The following is a 16557-nucleotide window of genomic DNA, read 5'->3' as shown; positions in this document are numbered from 1 at the left end:
TCCCTCCACTCCCCATCTCCATTTTGCCTCCAGAGTAAAAGTCAACCTCCAGAGTCCTGGCCCACCTCACAAAAAAAAAAAAACCCAGCCTCCATCTTGCCCCACATGGGTTCCTGCACTTTTTTGAGAGACAGAGTCGAAAGATCCTCTTCTGCGTGTGGTCTAGGAACGCATCTAGATTATGTCATATGACTCCAGGTTTCTGGACCATTTCACAGTCGCCCCAGGACCTGGGGGTCAATGTAGGGATGCCTACGGATTGTGTGTAACTGCGGCACTAGGGCAGCATTGTATGACTACACAAGGGGGTGGGGGGGCATGTGGGACTATTTCAACCCCTTCATAGATTAGTAGATGGGTAGAATTCATTAGTCACCCAAAAACCAAAAAAAACATGATTATTATGCTTATTGAACTACTGTTGCATCGCTCTGTGGAGTTCATTTTTGTGGAGTCTAGACTGCATAGAGTTGTGAGGAGAGATGGATGGGGCTACTACAAGGACTCAGATTTCTGAAGAAGATTTCTAAAACTACTAGTTTCCCAATTCCTCCTAAGGATCTGGATAAGAGAGGAGAACCAGCATGATGTAGTGTAAAGAGCATATCCTGGGAGTCAGAGGACCTAGCTTCCCTCCAAGCTTTGCCAAATGCTTGCTGTGAACAAATCCCTTAGCTTCTCTGTGGCTCAGTTTCCTCATCTCATCATCATCATCAATCGTATTTATTGAGCGCTTACTGTGTGCAGAGCACTGTACTAAGTGCTTGGGAAGTACAAGTTGGAAAATGGAGATTAAATATCTGATCTTATTCCTACTTAGACTGTGCACCCCATGTGGGAAAAGGACTATGTCTAAACTAAGGAACTACCTCAGTGCTTAAAACAGTGCTTGACATGTATTAAGTCCTTAACAAATACCACCAAAGATAGGGCTGAAGGAGAGACAGAGGCTGAGAAATAGATTTCAGCTGTGGATGAAGGGAAAATGGTAAGACAAACCACCTAGAGGAGGAAGGCAGAGCAAAGGGGGAGTTGGGCTGCTGCTGCTGTTGTTTACACTATTGTCTCATGCATCCTGTGTCTGCTTAGGCTGATGTTTTAGCTGACTGGGTATCTAATGTAAGCAAAGTCCTCATAATGGATTTACAAATCTGCTTAGTCCCTGAGGGCGTGTAAAAGTGAACTGCTTCTCTTTACTTGATTTCCATCTTGAGCTAATATTCCAGTCCTACTTCACAATAATCTTTTCTTTTATCATTTACCCTGTAATAGATGTATACTGTTTTCCCTATCCCCCATCCAGGAATAAACATTGGTAAATAGTCATGAATAGCTTCTGAATTGCAATGACCAGAGTCTAATTTTTCAGAAAACTCAGCTATCCTGACTTTTCTACGATGCCTGTGCCTGTCTGGTAGACAGGCAACTTGAGGAGCAGCATCCATTCGTTCAATCATATTTATTGAGCCCTTACTTTGTGCAGAGCACTGTACTAAGTGTGTGGAAAGAGCATGGGCCTGGGACTCAGGGGATCTAGGCTCTTATTGCGGCTCCACCACTTGCCTGCTTTGTGACCTTGGGTAAGTTACTTAACATCTCTGTGCCTCAGTTCCCTCATCTGCAAATTAGGGATTACAAACATGTAAATACGTAAGAAGCAGCAGTGGCTTAATGGAAAGAGCCCGGGTTTTGGAGTCAGAGGTCATGGGTTCAAATATCAGCTCCTCCAATTGTTAGCTGTGTGAGAAGTCACTTAACTTCTCTGAGCCTCAGTTCCCTCATCAGTAAAATAGGGATTAAGACTGTGAGCCCCACGTGGGACAACGTGATCACTTTGTATACCCCCCAGCGCTTAGAACAGTGCTCTGCACATAATAAGCACTTAACAAATGCCATCACTATTATTAAATGCACCTCGTGCTTCTACTGTGCTTTGCCAAGCTCATAGTATGGTGTATTGCATCCTATCTGTGTCCAATAAGTACTTCATTACTGCTATTAGTGTCAACTTCAAAAACAGAAACTAGATACATAGACCAAGAGGGATAAAGGAGAGAGAATTAACCAAAGAATCAAAGAAATAAAGCAAGAAAGGAGAAGGACGAGGTGGAGAGGGAATGAGAGGTAGAGTAATGGAGAGAGTGAGAGAGCAGGAGAAAGGAATACAAAGAGATAGAAGAGAAAGGCAAAAGAGACAAAGTGAGAGAATAATAGAAAGAGAGAGAAAGTGAGAGGAGGAGAGAGAATATGTGTGTGCTATAAAATGAACCAAGAAGGATTAGAGAATGGCAGGTTTGATGGTACTAGAAACAATGCAGCATGGTAACATGGACTGCACGCACTCTTAATACATTCTCTCAAATTAAATTCAAAGAGCACATCACTGATATTTTTACAGGGCTCTAAGAAAAAGAGCCACTATTGCTAACAAAACCTGAGTCAGAACCTGAGTCAGCGGGTCTCACTGCACAATTCAATCAAGAAGTTTAACTGGAAAAGGATTTGAAAGCAGGTCTTCCAAAACGATTCCAGACACCATTTTTTAAATGAAGGATTTTGCCCACTGGCAACTACCTACGGGTACAAAAGCAATATATGTGAAAAGTAGCCCTTGTATAAAAAAAACTGGCAGCTTTATCCTCCATGTGTAAGGTATCTAGTTCTTACTTAATGTAGTCATTACTAGAATTGAGTTCCACTCTCCTCAACCCTCAGCCTTGTAAATCCTTGTTAAGCAGTGACTTGTAAATGCATGCACTGGATGATGATAGGGAAAAGCTTTGTGGAATCTCCTATACTTTTTGCATCCAATGATTGAAATTCAGTGCACATTTTCAACCAATCCAGGGAAGAAGTATGATTGAAAATCTCTTTTAGGAAGAGCAATACTCTCCAGAAACAAGGGTATGGGCTTTTGAAGAAAAAAAGAACTCATTCCATGCTTCTGAAACAGATTTTTCCTCTATTCTTCAAACGAACAGAACCCTAGAGATCCCAGAGGTGGCAGACGTTCTTTCTTCCCAAACAATGGAATCTGAAAATGAGGCCATCATTCAAAATGAATGTGTCATTTGTACCAGTACATTTCTCTCTTTTCCCATTGTAGCAAACTGACTTCCTCTTCTATCCTGTATCCCTGACACAGCTACATATGAACTTTAAATCTGTGTTAATGTCATTGAAAAAGCTAGTGTGTATTTCAAGCAGTAGGCTATTAAAATACAAATTGAATTTCTTCAACTGTGTCACATCTTTTGTCAGTCAGGCTACAGTGCTGCACTTTTTTAAACCAAAAGACCTGAAACTCTCTATTCTCACATAAAATTGATCAAATGAAATGAATATAGCTATGTAAATGATGCCATATTAAAATGACTGATGATCTTTACCACCCATATGCCAGAATGGATTATATAGGAAATTGTAACTTTGGTTTGTTCACTTTAGTTGAAAATAAACATTATGAGAAGAATCCTGGTAGTCTTCCGTACATGTTTCTACATTGTGTTGGGTATCTCACTCAGGTGAACTCCTACTGCTCTCAGCTGGCTCAATTACTAGCCAGTTCAAGTGGAATAGCTGATGATGTAAGCAGGATATTCCTGAGCTTTTCACACAAAGGAATTCATGCAAATTCTTTACTGGAATTGCAAATGAATCTTGACCTATTTACTAAATAAGTGGTGATCATCACTACATTAACAGTGTGTAGTGTTTTGAGGTATGATAATTAGGTAACAGTAAGCCTTTGGCAACTCACCTGAATTTCAAGGTCTAATTTACAAAAAATGTGGATCCTTTAGGCTTTAAAGCCCAGTGGGTCTAATTTACATGCATCTCTTAAAGAATCACCTTGAAATATTTTCCTCTCTTTTTGAGGAAAATTTTACCTAGTGCCTTCTCTGGGGAGATGATGGCACAGACCTTAAAATCTTTAAAGCAGCAAAAAAAAAAGGAAGGATATGTTTTAAACACGTTAGACCATGTACTATTGGCATGGGTAAATATAGGAATATAATTTAATATGATAACATTATATCTGAGCAGGCTTTCAGTCTGCTACCTAGGGCTTCAACTCCAAATGAATACAATTTTAACGGAAACACCATTCAAAGATGAAAGAAATTTAAGAAAGGGTGGACATGTTGATAGGATTTCATTTGTCAAGCCTGAAAAGAGAAACCTGGAGAAAAATGAATACATTTAGTCAATTGTCCTGGAAAATTTGAGTGCAGGTAACCCTTCAGCATGGCTCAGTGAAAAGAGCACAGGCTTTGGAGTCAGAGGTCATGGGTTCAAATCCTGGCTCTGCCAATTGTCAGCTGTGTGACTTTGGGCTAGTCACAACTTCTCTGAGCCTCAGTTCCCTCATTTGTAAAATGGGGATTAAGACTGTGAACCCCATGTGGGACAACCTGATCACCTTGTAACCTTCCCAGCGCTTAGAACAGTGTTTTGCATGTAGTAAGCACTTAATAAATGCCATTATTATTATTATTCTTGCAGAATTATATGCTACTATACCAGAGAAAATTTAGAGCGGTTTAGATGCCAGTTCCACAATGTACTCATTTTTGGTTTTGTGAGTCTTATGAATTGTGAATCTTCTATGCTATATGCTCTTGGATAACAAGGTCTTAACTTTGTATTTCAGTTTTATTTTTCCAATGAACTGTCTCATTGGTTTATCTAGGTTCACCTTCAGGAGGTAGCTTCTGAATAATCACCCCACCCTCAGGCACACAGCACTCATGTGCATACTGATATTTGATATATTTATACTAATGTCTGTATCCCTCTCAAGACTGTGAGCTCCTTGTGGGCAGGGAGTGTGCCTACCAAGCTTGTTGAATTGTACTCTCCCCAGAGATTAGTACTTTGTTTTACCTACTGCAAGTGCTCAATAAATACCACTGATTGATTGATCTCTGTGGGGAAATGGCAGGAATTATTCTTCACACCTTACATATGAGTGAACTGGGGCATAGAGAGGTTAAGGGTTTTGCCTGATGTTACACAGCAGACTAGAGGCAGATCTCAGACTAGATCCCAGGTATTCTGCCTCATAGCAGAAGCAGCATGGCTCAGTGGAAAAAGCATAGGCTTTGGAGTCAGAGGTCGAGGGTTCAAATCCTGACTCCACCCATTGTCAGCTGTGTGACTTTGGGCAAGTCACTTAACTTCTCTGGGCCTCGGTTCCCTCATCTGTAAAATGGGGATGAAGACTGTGAGCCCCCCCATGGGACAACCTGATCACCTTGTAACCTCCCCAGTGCTTAGAACACTGCTTTGCAGATAGTAAGTGCATAATAAATGCCATTATTATTATTATTATAGACAACTATGGCAACTGGTCCACTTTGCACAGAACTGTTTAAACAACTGAAAGGAGACAAAATCCTTTATTTCTCATGATGTCTCAGGAGGATCAATTTCTTACTCAGTATTCAAATATTAGTATCATCTTAGAGAGAAATGAATGTCAGATTTAAAATGATCCACCTGGTTCTCAGTGACAATTAGTTAGGCTTCCTAGTTTGTCAAACCTGCTGGCAACTGGGAAATTTGCTGTTAGATTTTCTCATTGCAATTCCTCACATTGGGTATGAAAACTATTCAGTGGAAGCCATGCAGTTTGGGTGACTTTAGCATGGCAATTTCCTAAATGCTTGCAGCCCAGCCAGCACACTCTGCTCCCCTGCTGCTCACTTCCTCACTGTATCTCATTCTCGCCTGCCCCGCTATAGATCCCTGGCCCATGTTCTTCCCCTGGCGTGGAATGCCCTCCCCCAACACATCCACCACTAGCTCTTTTCCACCCTTCAAAGCCCAACTGAGAGCTCACCTCCTCCAGGAGGTCTTCCCAGACTGAGCTCCCTTTTTTCTCTCCTCCCTCCCACCCTCTGCCCTAAGATCTTCCCCTCCCCACAGCACTTGTATGCATATGTACATATTTATTACTTTATTTTACTTGTTCATATTTACTACTCTATTTTATTAATGATGTTCATTTAACTATTATTTTATTTATTCTGATGGCTTTGACAGCTGTCTCCTTGTTTTGTTTTGTTGTCTGTCTCCCCTTTCTAGATTGCGAGCCCATTGTTGGGTAGGGACCCTCTCTATATGTTGCTGACTTGTACTTCCCAAGTGCTCAGGACAGTGCTCTGCACACAGTAACTGCTCAATGAATACGATTGAATGAATGAATGAATGAATGAATGAATGAAATGGCTCAAGAGCCAATGATCAGACCCACATCGTCATCACCATCCTCATCATAATCAATCAATCAATCATATTTATTATATGATATCATTATAAATATAATATATATAATATAATATATAATATAATATATTAATATTATAATTTATTATTATATTATTATATATTATATATTATATATTATTATATGTTATATTATTATATATGTTATTATATATTATATATTATTATATATTATTATATATTATATATCATTATATATTATGTATTATATATTATATTATTATTATTATATTATAATATAATATATTTTATATAATATATTAATATAATATAATATGTAATGTCATTATAAATATAATGATATATAATTAATGAAATATATCATTTCACATATACAAATATACAAATATATAATACAATACAATATATATGCAATATAAAATATATATACAAATATATAATTTATATATACAATATAATATATACAAATATATAATTTCATATGCTATATATTGTATATTATACATACAATATAAAATATATATACAAATATATAACTTATATATACAATATAAAATATATATGTAAATGTATAATGTATACATTATACAGATATAATGAAATATATCAATGATATTTATTTATGTGATATCAATCATATCATAAGAGAATCAGTGTGACCTAGTGGATAGAGCAGGAGCCCGGGAGTCAGAGGACCTGAGTTCTAATCCCAGCTCGGCCACTTGTCTGCTGCGTGACCTTGATCGAGTCACTCGACTTGTCTGTGTTTCAGTTCCCTCTCCTGTAAAGTGGGGATTAAGACTATGAGCCCCATGTGGGATATTGACTATGTCTAACCTGGTTAGCCTGTATCTACAACAGCGTTTAGTACAGTGTCTGACACATAGTAAGTGCTTAACAAATACCACAAAAAATAAAATTGTCATCACATCATTATCATCAATTATCATCACCTTTATTAGTAACATTTATAGAGTGTTTACTGGGTTTGGGTATACTCTACTGACCTTTGGGAAGCCCTCCATCATTAAAGCTAGGACATTCAGGCAATCATGACCACTAAATAACCACATAAGCGATCAACTGATGGGAGCTTTGTTAAAGAACCATAATATCTAGAGACAAAACTTTGAAATCTGAACCAATTTGAATGGATCTGATCTAAGTTTCTTTTTGTTTGCTTTTGTATTTGTTAAGCGCTATCTCACTGTGGGAAGAGATTGTCACTCTTTATTGCTGTAATAATAACAATAATGTTGGTATTTGTTAAGCGTTTACTATGTGCCAAACACTGTTCTAAGCACTAGGGGAGATGCAAGGTCATCAGGTTGTCCCACGAGGGGCTCACAGTCTTCATTCCCATTTTACAGATGAGGTAACTGAGGCCCAGAGAAGTTAAGTGACTTTTCCAAAGCCACACAGCTGACAAGTGACAGAGGCAGGATTAGAACCCACGACCTCTGACTCTCAAGCCCGGGTTCTTTCCACTGAGCCATGTTGCTTCCCAAGGACTTAGTACAGTGCTCTGCCCACAGTAAGTGACAAATTGAATGAGTGAATGTGTCAGGCACTATTCTAAGCACTGGGGTAAATGCAAATTTATTGGGTTGGAGCCAGCCCGTGTCCCACATGGGACTCACAGTCTTAATCCCCATTTTACAGATGAAGTAACTGAGACCCGCCCCTCTCAGGGTTACACCTGGAGAGTTTCCAGTGCTCTACCAGTTTCGGCAACGGGAGGGAGAGTTGAACAGACGTATACCTACTCCATTCCTAGCTTGGGAAGTGGCTAACGAATGGAAGGAAATCCTTTTGGTACAAGTCATCATCCTCATCATCATCAATCGTATTTATTGAGCGCTTACTATGTGCAGAGCACTGTACTAAGCGCTTGGGAAGTACAAATTGGCAACACATTGGCAACACAAGTCAAAAGTCATCTGTGCTGGGCAGCAGCAGCATGGGAGAGAGTCAAGGGTGGAGCCTCGAGTTTACTGCACGAAAGGAGTCAATGGTCAACCAATTTCGGATTTTTACCAAGAAAACTCAATGGACAAACTACCAGAACAATTGCAGATGGAGGGGCAGTGTTCTGGGAGAGATATGTTTGGGGTGGGTGTTTATCCGGCAGGCAGAACAGCTAAGGGCTGAATTGAGAGGGCTTCTGGCAGGTGGGCTTCTCCATATTTCTAGGAGTGGTTTACACAGCAGAATGGGTGTTTTAAAGCCGGTGGTGGTTGTGGTTAGTTTGGGCTGTTCATGTTAGAAGCAGCTTGGCTCAGTGGAAGGAGCGCGGGCTTGGAGCTCAGAGGTCATGGGTTCTAATCCCAGCTCTGCCACTTGTCAGCTGTGTGACTTTGGGCAAGTCACTTAACTTCTCTGGGCCTCAGTTACCTCATCTGGAAAATGGGGATCAAGACTGTGAGCCCCATGTGGGACAACCTGATTACCTTGTATCCTCCCCAGTGCTTAGAACAGTGTTTGGCACATAGTAGGAGCTTAACAAATGCCATTATTATTATTATTATTATACCACCTCCTCTTGGAGCCTGCGGCTGCCCAGGGACGAGGTGCCCTTTCCAGTGCCCTGCCATCCTGGTGTCTGATCTGGAGTGAAGCTAACGTTGGCCCCCTCCTCCTGCCTGCAGGTCTCAGGGTTCAGGGGAAGGAAGGTGGTTGCGTCTGACTGCGAGACCTGGAAATGGCATGGGTATAGTCCGTTCTTCATTCATTCATTCATTCAGTCGTATTTATTGAGCGCTTACGGTGTGCAGAGCACTGTACTAAGCGCTTGGGAAGTACAAGTTGGCAACATATAGAGACAGTCCCTACCCAACAGTGGGCTCACAGTCTAGAAGGGGGAGACAGAGAACAAAACAAAACATATTAACAGAATAAAATAAATAGAATAAATATGTACAAATAAAATAGAGTAATAAATACGTACAAACATATATACTTATATACAGGTGCTGTGGGGAGGGGAAGGAGGTAAGGCGGGGGGATGGAGAGGGCGAGGAGGGGGAGAGGAAGGAGCGGACTCAGTCTGGGAAGGCCTCCTGGAGGAGGTGAGCTCTCAGTAGGGCCTTGAAGGGAGGAAGAGAGCTAGCTTGGCGGATGGGCAGAGGGAGGGCATTCCAGGCCCGGGGGGATGACGTGGGCCGGGGGTCGATGGTGGGACAGGCGAGAACGAGGTACAGTGAGGAGACTTGCGGCAGAGGAGCGGAGGGTGCGGGCTGGGCTGGAGAGGGAGAGAAGGGAGGTGAGGTAGGAGGGGGCGAGGTGATGGACAGCCTTGAAGTCCAGGGTGAGGAGTTTTTGACTGATGCGTAGGTTGATTGGTAGCCATGGCTCCAGGCAGGAGGAGACAAGCTAACCTCGAAGCGCTGGTCTAACCTACCGGTGGCCTGCTGCTCTTTTGGAGTGAGTGTGAGTATGTGGGTGTGCTTGCAAGCATAAAGGGAGATAGGGAAGGACTTAGATCATCCTCCTCATGGGCAGATAATGTGACTGACGGGAGAGTTGATCGGAGGGTGTCTGGAATGGCCGAGACAGACCTGAGTGGTCCTGACCACATCATGCCCATGCCCGCAGAGACTTACCCCTCACCTAAGAGAAGCAGTGTGGCCTAATGGATAGATTTCCACAGGCTTGGAATTTAGAAGGACCTGGGTTCTAATCCCAGTTCTGCCTCTTCTCTGCTGTGTGACCTTGGGCAACTCACTTCACTTCTCTGGGCCTCTGTTACCTCATCTGTAAAATAGGGATTAAGACCGAGAGCCCCACGTGGGATATAGACTATGTTCAATCTGAATTACTTGTATATACCCCAGCACTTAGTACAGTGCCTGACACATAGTAAGCACATAACAAATACCATTAACAGCAACAACAGTAAAGACAATGACCTGACAGCATAACATTCATTCATTCATTCAATCGTATTTATTGAGCGCTTACTGTGTGCAGAGCACTGTACTAAGCGCTTGGGAATACAAGTTGGCAACATACAGAGACGGTCCCTACCCAGCAATGGGCTCACAGTCTAGAAGGAGGACACAAGGCAAGATGCAGGAGGATCTTCTAAAACGCTTCAAAAGAATATGCTTCTTTGTAGTTTTGTCACCAGAATATACTTATCCATATCTCCTTGTCAGTCATATGTGAAAGGAGAAAACAATTATCAAAGGTGTTTTCCTGAGTTTCAGTAAACCCCAAAGAACCACGGGGGTTTTTCTTCTCTCATTGATTAGCTCCTCTTAGTTTCTGTAAGAAAGAGTATTTACAAGACAATCACACCACCTACTTTCTCTGCTTTGCTTTCTCCTCTCTGCTACTTGTAATAATAATAATAATAATAATAATAATAAATAATAAATAATAATGGTATTAGTTAAGCACTAAGCAACATGGTTTAGGGAAGCAATGTGGCTCAGTGGAAAGAGCCCCGACTTGGGAGTCAGAGGTCGTGGGTTCTAATCCCAGCTCTGCCACTTGTCAGCTGTGTGATATTGGGCAAGTCACTTAACTTCTCTGTGCCTCAGTTCCCTCATCTGTAAAATGGGGAAGAAGACTGTGAGCCCCACGTGGGACAACCTGATCACCTTGTATTCTCCCAAGCGCTTAGAACAGTGCTTCGCACATAGAAAGCACTTGAAAAAACCCATTAGTGTTATTATTATTATGTGCAAGGTATAGTACTAATTGCTGGGGTAGATACAAGCAAATAGAGTTGGACACAGTCCCTACCCTATGAGGGGTTCACAGTCTTAACCCCCATTTTACAGATGAGGTAAATGAGGCACAGAGAAGTGAAGTGACTTGCCCAAGATCACACAGCAGACAAGTGGAAGAGCAGGATTAGAACCCATGACCTTCTGACTCCCAGTTCCATGCTCTATCCATTACATCATGCTGCTTCTTGGACTTTGCAGGACTTCTTTCTGTATCCCAATGTTTCCTTAATCCCTTGGACATTTGGATCAGGGAAATTGGAAGATTTTCCTTCGCTTGTCTTTTATATTATGTATCTGGTGGTTTTAGGAGGAAAATGCCTTCTTAGACAGAATTTATAGCTTCCCTTTCCAACCTGTACTAAATGTCCTACTCTACATTGTGTGTTCACAACTGAATTCTGTACCTTACTGCATCAGGAAACAGAAAACTCATGCAAAAATAATGATAATTATTTATTATTTCCTAGCCCTTTATGCCCATTTGTAGAATTCCAATAGTCTGACAGCAGTCCTACATACAAGGAAACAATTATTATAATGCAGAAATGAAATTTCCACCTTAAGTTGATTTGTGAGCCCGCTGTTGGGTAGGGACCATGTCTATATGTTGCCAACTTGTAATAATAATGATGGCATTCGCTAAGCACTTACTATGTCTAAAGCACTGTTCTAAGCGCTGGGGATGATACAAGGTGATCAAGTTGTCCCACGAGGGGCTCACAGTCTTAATCCCCATTTTACAGATGAGGTAATTGAGGTGCAGAGAAGTTAAGAGTGACTTACCCAAGATCACAAAGCAGAAAAGTGGTGGTCAGAATTAAAACCCATGACCTTCTGACTCCCAGTGCTGCTGTGTTCTATCCACTGTCAGGCATAGCATCATGTATTTAATTGAATAAAATTTAATGTTGCCTAGAAAGTATTGAGCAGTGGCTTATTACTTTCTTCTGGCACAAATTCGTACATATCCTTTTTTACAAGATAATCTTTGTTTTTTGCTATTATTTAGTCATAGATTCACATTTTTTAGACTCCATTGAAGAAAGTCTTTCCAAAGAACGGGTAGAAACTTAAAAAGGACAATTTATCTTTGTTTTCTCTTGTGCTATGTTGCTTCATACAACTTCTGAGTTGGCCACTGCTTTTGTTCTGATGATACAAGCAGGATTGTAGAGTGCATTCTACACATGAGATTTCCAGACAAATGCAAAGAAGTAACAGTTCAGATCCATAAACAAAATATCCTCCGTGACCTATTTACTAAATAAAACCACTACCCCAGCATTCTATACAGCCGGGGTTCTACACATGTCTGCAAGTATTCCCTAATCCCTTGGCTAGACTTTTCCTCTTCTCTTCTATGGAAGCAAATCAAAAGCAGTTCCATGATGAAATGTTTGAAGAATATTTCTACTGCTATTTTAGCAGATGCAAAAATCTGTTTAGATATATCTGATAAGCCTAGCAACAAATTAATTTTGTGGGATTACTGAACCACCTCATGTTCCCCTGCCAATGAAAAAGAATTCATTTATTAAAGGGGGAAAACATGCCATCTTATGTCAAGTTTCTTTGATGCTTTAAACGTGTCGAAGGCATTTAAAATGATTTCCCAAGTGTAAACCAATTGGAATGAAATTTGGGGTTTATTAGCTCTATGTGGCACAACTGCTTTGATAGGAGTCTCTATTTCAGTGAAAATCCCGGCAGTAATCATTAATGGACCTAACAGGGTCCATTCTTGCAAGTGCCTCTCTGACCCACGAAAAGCTTTTACCCTGCTGTTAGAGTGTTAGAAAGAAATACTTAGAAATATGAAAACTTTCCAAAAAAGAGTTGTCCAGAATTTGTCATAGGCCAACCATTTTACAAACGTTGAGCCCATTTCTGAAGTTGGATTTTCTCTTCCTTAGATGTCAGGATAGAAAGAACATCGATTCTTTTGAAATGTGATGTTGGAGAAGGGTTTCTGTGAATACCACGGACTGTCCAAAAACAAACAAATGTATTTTAGAGCAAATTAAACCAAAGTGGTCTTTGGAAGGCCAAATAACTCGACTTAGATTAGCATATTTTGAACACATAATCAGGAGGATTAATTCTCTGGGACGACACTAGTGCTAGGAAAAAATCCGGGGAAAACATGGAAGAGGCAGACCTCAGCAGCTAGATGGATAGAGACCACAACAACAATAGCGGAAGAACTTTTAGAAAGGTTGTATATTATGGCAAAGGACAGGATGTTCTGGAGAAAGTATATCCATGGAGTCACTATGAATCAGAAATGACTCAACAGCACTTAATAATGATAATAGATGTCAGAGCCTCAAACATGGTATTCAAATATTTATAGAATTTCCTCAACTAATGGGAAACCTGTTCCTTTTTTGTCAGTCAGCATTAATATATTCATTCAGTCATATTTACTAAGTGCTTACTGTGTGCAGAACACTGTACTAAGCACTCAGGGAAGTAAAATACAACAATAAAAAGTGATATTACCTGCCCGCAACAAGCTCACAATCTAGAGTATAGAACTTTTGATTGTTTTTAGAATTAATCTCACACACAAGGTCTGGTATATTTCATTACAGTGAAATAAAATATACATCCAGTCAGCAAGCTTTAATGTGATTTTTGCCTTCTTGACTTTTTTTGTTTAACCTTCCTAATTAAACTCATTTTTACAAAAAACTTTTGTGGATTTTCCACATCCATTTGCAATTCCTTAGCTTGAAGATGCGGGATCATTTAAATTTGAGATTGAACTTTAGATTTATCTAGACTTTATCAACTCAATTTTGTTTCCACACAAAAAGATGGGCAGTACCAAAATTATTTTAAATAGGGAGACTTTTAACGCTCAGGAAATTAGGTCATTTCCATTCTTTAAAACACCGGACTTCTCTTTCCTATCTTATTGTGCAATATTTACAGTTCAGCCTAGTGTCATCTATGCCAGCAAACAGCTAAAGCCAGAATCGCTGGTACCTGAAAAGATTAAGATTGTTTTAAAAACATGCACCTCTCGCCATTGTTTCTACTAAGCCAAAAAAAACTGAATGTTGCATTTCATCAGCCTCCTCTCTGATCTCCTTTCCCCCTGTTTCTCCCCACTCAAGTCTATACTTCACTCTGCTGCCTGGATTATCTCTGTACAGAAACACTCTGGGCATGTCACTCCCCTCCTCAAAAATCTCCAGTGGCTGCCTGTCAACCTATGAATCAAGCAAAAACTCCTCACTCTCGGCTTCAAGACTCTCCATTACCTTGGACCCTCCTACCTCACCTCCCTTCTCTCCTTCTACAGCCCACCCGGCACGCACCCTCTGCTCCTCTGCCGCTAAGCTCGTCACTGTGCCTTGTTCTCATCTGTTCCGCCATAGACCCCCGGCCCATGTCCTTTCCCTGGCCTGGAATGCCCTCCCTCTGCACATCCACCAAACTAGCTCTCTTCCTCCCTTCAAAGCCCTACTGAGAGCTCACCTCCTCCAGGAGGCCTTCCCAGACTGAGCCCCTCTTTTCCTCTGCTCCTCCTCCCCTCCCCTTCGCCCCCACTCCCTCCCTCTGCTCTACCCCCTTCCCCTCCTCACAGCACTTGTGTACATATGTACATATTTATTATTCTATTTATTTTATTAATGATGTGTATATATCTATAATTATATTTATTTATATTGTTGCCTGTCTGTTTGTTTTGTTTTGTTGTCTGTCTCCCCCGTTCTAGACTGTGAGCCTGTCATTGGGTAGAGCTTTTCTCTATTTGTTGTCGAATTGTACTTTCCAAGTACTTAGTATAGTGCTCTACACACAGTGAGCACTCAATAAATATGATCGAATGAATGAGTGAATATGTACTTAATGACTATGGAAGCCTAAGAATACCAAAGTCAGTTGGTCAATCAGTCTATCGTATTTATTGAGCACTTACTGTGTGCAGAGCACTGTACTAAGCATTTGGGAGAATACAACACCCCACCTCCCCTTCTAGTTATTGCCCTATCTCCCTCCTACCATTCCTTTCCAAACTCCTTGAATGAGTCGTCTATACCCTCTGCCTCGAATTCCTCAATGCCAACTCTCTCCTTGACCACCTCCAATCTGGCTTTCATCCCCTACATTCCACTGAAACTGCCCTCTCAAAGGTCACCAATGACCTCCTGCTTGTCAAAACCAATGGCTCCTACTCTATCCTAATCCTCCTCGACCTCTCAGCTGCCTTTGACACCATGGACCACCCCTTCTCCTCAACACACTATCCAAACTTGGCTTCACAGACTCTGGCCTTTCCTGGTTCTCCTCTTATCTCTCTGACTGTTCATTCTCAGTCTCCTTTGTGGGCTCCTCCTCCCCCTCCCATCCCCTTACTGTAGGGGTTCCTCAAGGGTCAGTTCTTGGTTCCCTTCTGTTCTCTATCTACACTCACTCCCTTGGTGAACTCATTTGCTCCCACAGCTTCAACTATCATCTCTATGCTGAGGACACCCAAATCTACATCTCTGCCCCTGCTTTCTGCCCCTCCCTTCAGGCTCATGTCTCCTCCTGCCTTTAAGACATCTCCATCTGGATGTCTGCCCACCATCTAAAACTCAACACATCCAAGGCTGAACTCCTTATCTTCCCTCCCAAACCCTGCCCTCTCCCTGACTTCCCGTCACTGTTGATGGCACTACCATCCTTCCCGTTTCACAAGTCCACAACCTTGGTGTCATCCTCGACTTCGCTCTCTCGTTCACCCCTCACATCCAATCCATCACAAAAAACTGAAGCTCTCACCTCCACAACATTGCCAAGATCCACCCTTTCCTCTCCATCCAATCCACTACCCTACTGGTTCAATCTCTCATCCCATCCCGACTGGATTACTGCATCAGCCTCCTCTCCGATCTCCCATCCTCCTGTCTCTCCCCACTTCAATCTATACTTCATGCTGCTGCCCGGGTCATCTTTGTGCAGAAACACTCTGGGCATGTTACTCCCCTTCTCAAAAATCTCCAGTGGCTACCAATCAACCTATACATCAGGCACAAACTCCTCACACTTGGCTTCAAGGCTGTCCATCACCTCGACCCCTCCTACCTCACCTCCCTTCTCTCCTTCTACAGCCCAGGCTGCACCCTCCGCTCCTCTGCCGCTAACCTCCTCACAGGGCCTCGTTGTCACCCGTCCCGCCATCGGCCCCTGGCCCACGTCCCCACCTTGGCCTGGAATTCCCACCCTCCACACATCCACCAAGCTAGCTCTCTTCCTCCCTTCAAAGCCCTACTGAGAGCTCACCTCCTCCAGGAGGCCTTCCCAGACTGAGCCTCCTCCTTCCTCTACCCCTCCCCCCGCCCTACCTCCTTCTCCTCCCCACAGCACCTGTATATATGTATTACTCTATTTTACTTGTGCATATTTACTATTCTATTTATTTTACTTTGTTAATATGCTTTATTTTGTTGTCTGTCTCCCCCTTCTGGACTGTGAGCCCACTGTTGGATAAAGACTGCCTCTATATGTTGCCAACTTGTACTTCCCAAGTGCTTAGTACAGTGTTCTGCACACAGTAAGTGCTCAATAAATATGA

This window comes from Tachyglossus aculeatus, chromosome 4 (assembly GCF_015852505.1).
Source record: "Tachyglossus aculeatus isolate mTacAcu1 chromosome 4, mTacAcu1.pri, whole genome shotgun sequence".
Lineage (NCBI taxonomy): Eukaryota > Metazoa > Chordata > Mammalia > Monotremata > Tachyglossidae > Tachyglossus > Tachyglossus aculeatus.
The sequence above is the reverse complement of the archived record's forward strand: the minus strand, read 5'-3'. Positions refer to the sequence as shown.